General features: G+C 38.5%; 1 pseudogene; it reads right to left on the bottom strand.

The window, feature by feature from the left end:
• Positions 1-3,712: 3,712 nt before the first annotated feature.
• Positions 3,713-4,737, bottom strand: LOC128930397 (histone-lysine N-methyltransferase SETMAR pseudogene; annotated as a pseudogene).
• Positions 4,738-8,897: the final 4,160 nt, after the last annotated feature.

Below are 8,897 nucleotides of genomic sequence, written 5' to 3'. Positions count from 1 at the left end.
GGGCGGGGCTATTTGGGAGGGATAACATTAGAAGAAATACCCTCGGGGCGCAGTGGCTCACACCTGTAATCCCAGCACTTTGGGAGGCCGAGGCGGGTGGATCACGAGGTCAAGAGATTGAGATCATCCTGGTCAACATGGGAAACCTCGTCTCTACTAAAAATACAAAAAATTAGCTGGGCATGGTGGCGTGTGCCTGTAATCCCAGCTACTCAGGAGGCTGAGGCAGGAGAATTGCCTGAACCGGGGAGGCAGAGGTTGCGGTGAGCCAAGATCGCGCCATTGCACTCCAGCCTGGGTAATAATAGCGAAATTCCGTCTTTAAAAAAAAGAAGAAGAAGAAGAAGAAGAAATAGCTAATGATGACGAGGGGATGGATGCAGCAAACCACCATGGCACGTGTATACCTATGTAACAATCCTGCACGAGCTGCACATGTACCCCAGAACTTAAAGTATAATAATAAAAATAAATAAATAAATGAGGATTTTCAAAAATGTAGTTGTCTCCATACTTTTTCCTAAAATCACATAAGATTTAATTCTAATTAATTTCTAATTAATCTTATGTGATTTTAGCCTTGTTAAAGAAAATAATTGCATTCTTGGTGTAAACAATTGCATTAATTTAATTAATGTGAACTTACTGTTTATTTTATGTTAAAACGTTAACAATGAAACACAAATGCTAGTTTTAACTAGTTATGTTTAATATCGTGATTATCAGCATTTCTCTAGGAAAAAAACAAAGTTTGCAAGATTTATGAAATTCAGGTATACTTCAAAACTACAAAAAATTATTTATTGATAGCCAATAATGAATAGATATTAAGTACAACTTAGGAGTAACAAAACCAAACCAAACAGAATTTCCCCCAAAATATTTACGTAAATAGCATGATTTGCTGGTTCTAGTCTTAAAAAAGAACTTGAATAGAAAGAACTTTGTCTTAATTTTCATGGTGCAGGCTATTTGGTCCCTAGAGAAGTGAATTAAGATTACATTTACTTGTACCATTTTAGAGGAGAGGTGGCAAACTGCCAGAAAAGAGAGAAAGGAAGATTTAAGAAGCCATCACGCCATGGTACTGCTTTCTTCTCAAGCATGTGGCCAAAAATTTGCCTTTGTTTGTCCAAGAGGAAAATAACATTGGTATTTTGGTTAAGTTTCCTTAGTTACTTAAAAATGATACCCTAAATATAATGTATTAAAAATGATATGCAAAAACCTCATTAACATTCTATTTTCTTTTTTAAAAAAATCCTTGTATGAAAGAATAAAGCATCTGAGGGATCAGTCATCTCCGGTTACACAGTTTCAGTGTCAGTTTTATAAATCACCAAGAGACTTCTAAAAATGGTCCCTACTCTTGAAGAGTTTACGTTTAGCAACACATAAAAAAGTAAGCAAATAATTACATTATCTTATTCTTTACCTTCTACATATATAGTAGAGAAGAGTGCAGTGAAGGTGAGATTAAAAAGGTATCGCAGGAGAGGAGTTGATGTATGACTAGAAGAAGTATAAGGCGATATTCACTTAATAAATGCAGCGAGTACAAACGACATGTACAAAAGTGTGGAGAAACAAAATAATTAGATATGTTCAGAAAAAAGTGGACTAGGCAATTCTGGAAATGAGGGAGTGAAGAGGACCTGGTGGAAAAATATGAGACTGCAGGACAATCATATGAAGCAAACCATAATATGTTTTCTTAAGATACTTAGTTGTATTATACAGATGAGAGAGTACTTTAGAATAGTTTCTTGGTCAACTTTGCAAGATAAGATTGTTCACATTACCAGTGTGGAAAGCAATGTCACTAGTAGTGAGCCTGATGATAGCTGGTTTCCCCATTGATCAAACCTAAGCAGAGAAAGTCAGAATATATGGGAGCTCACTGTCATAATCCCTATAAGTCATCTTCTTATGGCACAGAGCAAGAGGTATAGAGGATCAGGAGTGGGTCCGGAAGAGCAAATGGAAGATATCCATCACAGAAATACCCAGGGAGAGCTGAGTCAGGCAGAACATGCTAACTAAGACAAGACATGATCCTTGAGAGAAGAAAACTAGGCAATAATCTGCACTGACTAGAAAATGAAAAGTAAATTGATACAGTGGTTGTTATAGAAGAGTTTGATGTTAGTTAAAAGGTTATTTTTCATAGTTTAAATGACAAATGCAAAGTATTAAATCTAAGAGGGGATAAAGATTGAGAGTCATTTCATTAAGATTTAGTGATTAATTTAATATACCTAGTGAGAATGAGAGAGTTGAATTAATTTCCAGGAGTATAGCTTTGGGGAGGGAAAATAATAATAGACTCAATTTTGGACATGTTGAGTTTCAAGCTTCTGTGGAGTACATAGGTTGAATAAATTCAGTAGAAACTACGTATCTGCATATATATGTATATGCATATGCAAATGTATATACCATCTATGTGTGTATGGGTGTGTACGTGTGTGTATATGTATGTGTATATATGTGTGTGTGTGTTTGTGTATGTGTGTGCATTTAATCTTGGGAAGTCAAAATGGTCATAATACAAAATATGGAGAGGTCAAGAAAGCAAAGTCAGTAGAGTGTATGTTGGATAGTATGCATGATTATCTTAATCTTAATAAGAGCAGTTTTAATGGGATGGTGTGAAAACCAGTTATTTTGCAATGGGTCAAGTGGTGAAAGGAAGTGAGAAATGGAAAGCAATGAGTCCAGATTTGTCTTTTTTTTAATTGCATTTTAGGTTTTGGGGTACATGTGCAGAGCATGCAAGATAATTGCGTAGGTACACACATGGCAGTGTGATTTGCTGTCTTCCTCCCCTTCACCCACATTTGGCATTTCTCCCCAGGCTATCCCTCCCCAGCTCCCCCACCCTGCTGTCCCTCCCCTATTCCCCCCAATAGACCCCAGTGTGTAGTACTCCCCTCCCTGTGTCCATGTGTTCTCATTTTTCTTCATCCGCCTATGAGTGAGAATATGTGGTATTTCATTTTCTGTTCTTGTGTCAGTTTGCTGAGAATGATGTTCTCCAGATTCATCCATGTTCCTACAAAGGACACGAACTCATCATTTTTGATTGCTGCATAATATTCCATGGTGTATATGTGCCACATTTTCCCAATCCAGTCTATCATCAATGGGCATTTGGGTTGATTCCAGGTCTTTGCTATTGTAAACAGTGCTGCAATGAACATTTGTGTGCATGTGTCCTTATAGTAGAACGATTTATAGTCCTTTGGATATATACCCAGTAATGGGATTGCTGGGTCAAATGGAATTTCTATTTCTAAGGCCTTGAGGAATCACCACACTGTCTTCCACAATGGTTGAACTAATTTATACTCCCGCCGCAGATTTGTCTTTTAAGAAGTTTTGTGAAATAAATTAAAAACAAGTATGATTACTAGAGGGGCAGTTAGGATGGAAGTACCTTGAAGAAATGCTCATAGGATACATGCAAGTGTTATGCAATGTTGTAAGGCTATAAAATTTTATCCAGATTAGCAACATCCAGATTTAAAAGGCTATTATAATCCTCAGTAAGGAATAAATAATTACAATACATGTCTCTTTCCCTTGGGTCTCAAAGCATTTATGCTAGCACCCGAACAAGACAGTATATGGTGTTATATGTTGGTGCAAATGTAATCGTGGTTTTGAGCCATGAATTTTAAATCATCATAATTAGGCTCAGACGTATTTATTAAAGAAAGTTGGAACCATTACAATCAATACACTTTGCCAACAAGAAATGAGTTTATTTATTCCTGTAGCATAAAATCCATGCTTCGGGAGTCGATGAACTCCTGGAAAGCATTTTTTGCATCCTGCTGTTTGTGGAAGCATTTTTCTCTTCAAAAAATTGTCAAGATGCTTGAAAAAAGTGGTACTTGGGTTGGCGAGAGGTCAAGTGAATATGGCGGGTGAGGCAAAACTTCATAGCCCAATTTGTTTAACTTCTGAGGCATCGGTTGTGTGATGTGCAGCCGGGCGTTGTCGTGGAGAAGAATTGTGTCCTTTCTGTTCAACAGTGCCAGTGGCAGACGTTGCAGTTTTCAGTGCATCCCATCGATTTGCTGAACATACTTCTCGGATGTAATGGTTTCTACAAGATTCTGAAAACTGTGGTGGATTAGACCAGCAGCAGACCACCAAACAGTGACCATGACCTTTTTGGGTGCAAGTTTGGATTTGGGAAGTGTGTTGGAACATCTTCTCGGTCCAACCATTGAGCCGGTCATTACCTGTTGCATAAAATCCACATTTTGTCACATGTCGCAGTGCAATCAAGAAATGGTTTATTGTTGTTGCGTAGAATAAGAGAGGAGGACACTTCAAAACAACCATTTCCTAAAAATTTTTACTCAGCTCATGAGGCACCCACTTATCGAGCCTTGTTACCTTTCCAATTTGCTGTAAATGGCGAACGACCGTAGAGTGGCCATCGTTGAGTTCTTCGAGAACTTCTCTTGTAGTTGTAAGAGGATCAGCTGTGATGATTGCTCTCAATTGGTCGTTGTCGACTTCCAATGGCTGGCCACTACACTCTTCTTCAAGGCTCTTCTCTCCTTTGCAAAACTTCTTGAACCACCACTTCACTGTTCGTTTGTTAGCGGTTCCTGGGCCAAGTACATTATTGTTGAGAATTGTCTCCACTGCTTTATGACCCATTTTGAACTCAAATAAGAATATCGCTCAAATTTATCTTTTGTCTAAGATCATTTTCATAGTCTAAAATCAGTACAAAATAAACATCAAGTAACAAGTCTTCAGCAAAAGAAATAGAGAAATGCATGTTAAAATAATGTATAACATAACCACATTTATTTAGGAATGTATTCCAATGAAAATGGGAAATTTCAGCCATGCAAAAACCACAACCGCTTTTGCACCAACATAATTTCAGGTGCTGTTAACCTGATCTGGCCAGGCATTGTCCATGGCTTGAAGGAATACTGACGTTAAACAGAAATGTGTTTTTTTTTCTTTTTTGACGCTTCTAAAGTCGTTATTCATTAATTTAAAATAACAACAATAAGCCCACTACATGGAAAATAAATATTTTTAATAAAACATACAGTTTCCAAACAAATATTTAATGAGAAGAGATGACCTGTTTTACATTTTTATGAATTTCTTTAGTGTCTAACTTAGTGAAAATGATAGAAGACAGTTGTATTCTCTTATCTGCTTTTATACTCAGTCTGTTGTGATACGTTCTTTTGGTTAAAGAATATTTAGGAAATCCAGCTCACATAGATGAGTAGTTTGGAAAGCAAGGAATATTTTCATAGCCTTTTCAGATAATTGTAAATATTCTTCTTTGCTCCTGCATGAGAATTTGACAAGTAATAGTTTCTTAGTTCCGAAGTGAAACCTTAAAACATTGATGGATTTCCTTTTTTTTATTTTTTTGAGACGGAGTTTTGCTCTTGTTACGCAGGCTGGAGTGCAATGGCGCGGTTCACTGCAAGCTCCACCTCCTGGGTTCAGGCAGTTCTCCTGCCTCAGCCTCCCGAGTAGCTGGGACTGCTGGCGTGCGCCACCAAGCCCAGCTAATTTTTGTATTTTTAGTAGCGACGAGGTTTCACCATGTTGACAAGGATGGTCTTGATCTCTTGACCTCGTGATCCACCCACCTCAGCCTCCCAGAGTGCTGGGATTATAGGCGTGGATGGATTTTCTATACTTGATTACATGAACATTTTGTGTTTTATATTTTATAACATTGGTCATTTGGAAAATACTGGTTTACTAAATTGTGCAGATCTTCCAGATGTTCTGCAGAGACTGCCTACTGCTGAACAAAGAGAATATCCAGATGTTCTTTAATATTAGGTTATAAATGACATCACCACTGAGTGATGTGACATTGCAGACATGCAGAAATTTTAACACAGAGCAAGCTTCCATCTTCTCTTTTTCACCCATATCATATATCACAACTCACAGATATAGATACACACACACATGCACACAACACACATACACAAGCCCTTTATACTAGTGGAAGTCATATGGAACAGCAGTTTTCAATGGGTGTGGGTTGGTGATTCTGCCTCCCTTAAGGGGTTATGGAGACATTTTTGGTTGTCACAACAGGGGTATGTGTGACTAGATTATTATTTAATGGGTGGAAGCCAAGGTTGCTGTTAAATATCTTATAATGTAAAGGACACTCTCACCGATCACAGATAATTTTCCAGCTGATGTTAACAGTGGGGCTGCTGAGAAATTCTGGTATACAGTTCTGAGGAAGAAAAGGAAAATATGAGAGAGATTTATCTTGCCCCTACCCATCTGCTTCTCAAAGAAAGGGAATAGATGTGCTCTGGCATCTGCCATTCCTAATATTATGAAATTGTGGGGTTTCAGAACTAGAAGAAACCAGGGCTCTGTTTTACAGCTGACAGTGAGTCACAACTCATAAAAATATTCTACCATACAGAAACATGGATGGGGAAGCAAGAAATAGGGCTCCATGGTGAAGGCAGTCTAGTCATAAGAGTGGTACCAGATCATCCCCTGAGATTCCCACTTTACTAGAGTAGCATGGAAGCAATCCAGAAATTCTTGTAGGCCCAAGAATGCTGAGAGTGGTGTTCATGTGTTTGTGAGTAACTAAATGTAGCATGGAAGATAATCTCATTAAAGGCTCCATCAGGGAGACTGTGCAAAGCCACCGGCTAGGCATGTGGGGCAGAGGGACTTGTGTTTTCATGAGAAGCAGAGACCCAGGGGTTCTCCTCTACCATAAAAGGTCATACCAGAGACTCTTCTGCCAGGAGCAGCTCAGGGCAGAGTCATGCTCAGTCCCAGCTGAAGTTCCTGAGACTAAGTGATCTCCCACAAGTATGTAGCCAGGAGTTAAGTGAAGCAGGTAAGAGGTTGGGATGGAATTTAAACGAGAGGGTGTTTGTTTTAAATAACCCAGAGCTGGAGAGAGAGAAAACATCAGATGGATTCAGTGAAGATGTCTGTATGAGGTGGGGAGGGGTGGAGCGGTCAGGAGCTTGGATCGAATTGAAAGAAAAAAAAAAAAACGTCTGTTTCTGAACATCTAACTTTATTGACTGATATTATTGATATTTTAAATCTACTATGCATTTAAAATTTAATATTGCTTATTCAATTGCTACATTTCATCAATGAAAGCTTGACTTCAGCTCCCATTTTGTTTTTACAGGATTCAAACATTATATATGAAAGCATTTACATTTAAATAGTGCTCGTGCTAATTTTAGATACATATCATCATATTCCATCACAATGCATTTAACGATTAAACCATTCTCTGTTTTTTGACAATTGGCTACAATGAATATTTTCACAAAAATTATTGTAATACTATAAAGTCAGTGCTCAATTTAAAGAAAAATATCAGAAAATGAGGAATCCACAAAAGACAATCACTGGGCCACATACGTTTAAAAGGGATGGTATTGCTGCACAGTTCTAATGAAGAATAGAATGTAGCTCTGTTTGATGGAGAACTGGTAAATAAGTTGAAATATTTTTATCTTCTAAAATCTATATAAATAAACCTTTTTGTCCATAGTAACTATCTTAAAAGCTTATAAGAATACCATTATATTATTTAGATAAATTCAGGGGGACTATCTATTGGTGAAAATAAATTTATACTTATCTTCCCCAATTGGTTACTTTTTAATTCTCCTTTTTAGGCAATTCTTTGCTAAAATAAAACAACTTTCTGATAAATTACAGTGGCCCTCTCAGCTGTCTCCTCATCTTCCTTGACAATAGAGGTTCCCAGCTGTCTTTTTGCTTCCCTTACTGGTTGCTGCTACATTTATCTCAGCTTCCAGAGGCCCCCTGCCTCTACTTCCCACTCCGCACACTAATGCCTTTCCCCATTACGGTTTTCAATGATGCACCTCACTTTCAGACTCCTACTGTAGAGACATTAGCAGCTGGGAAGAAGGAAGGTAAAGCACTTAGAAAATGTGGGAGAAGACCAGTGAATATAATTTCAAGTTGAGATATTCACTGCAATCTCAAATGTACATTTGCCTCCCATGTCAGCTCTGCCCCTGAAAATGGTAAACAATTGTTTAGTTTAATTGCAGAAATTTCCTGGGTTTCAGTCTGTTGCTTAAGCTAAGTATTTAGGGATTTAGGCTGCTGCTCATTGTTTTTCTCTAAACTATCGAGTGCCATGAGAAGCATCTGCTCACCCTGCAGTCTTTGAACGCCTTGTTCCTGGCGTATTGTTAGATGGCAGTTGCTCAGTTTCTCAATGCCTTCAATGGCGTCTTTGTTCCAGATTACTGTAGGTGAAACACGAATCGTAGATGTGCAGCCTCATGCTGGATATTGAGTATCTCCTCCCAGATTGCTAGATGGATTTTTGTTTCTTTTTGTTTTCCGCTCTAAATAAGCAAGATGAGCAATTCCAGATTTCTTCTTATTTATCAAGATTGTTTAAGGTTTAGCTACTTGGCATACGACCCTGTGCCCTCTGTGTGTATCATGGTAGCCACTGCAGCGTCACCTCTGCAACCCACTCATGGTAGCATATTTTTTCCTGTTAATCAGAGTACGTTACTCTAAAAACACCAATAATCTCTGATGAATTTAAGCTGCCAAGCAATTTATTTGAAACACACACACTCTCTCTCTTTCATACATGCAAACATGCGCACGCGCGCACGCACACACACACACACACACACACGAGATATAACAGGAAGGCTGGAGAACTAGGCTCAGAAAAGCTCAGAAAACTTAACTAGCTAGAACAAGGGTCAGGGTCATCTAAGGAGAACACCCCTAGATGGAAGGCATAGCTGCCAGCAATGAACACTGGATTCCGCCACTGGTTCTGCTGCCCCTAGACTGTGGAAGCTGCTGCTGGCACCACCATG

This window comes from Callithrix jacchus, chromosome 21, assembly GCF_049354715.1.
Source record: "Callithrix jacchus isolate 240 chromosome 21, calJac240_pri, whole genome shotgun sequence".
Taxonomy (NCBI): domain Eukaryota; kingdom Metazoa; phylum Chordata; class Mammalia; order Primates; family Cebidae; genus Callithrix; species Callithrix jacchus.
This window is presented reverse-complemented; position numbering and strand designations above follow the sequence as displayed.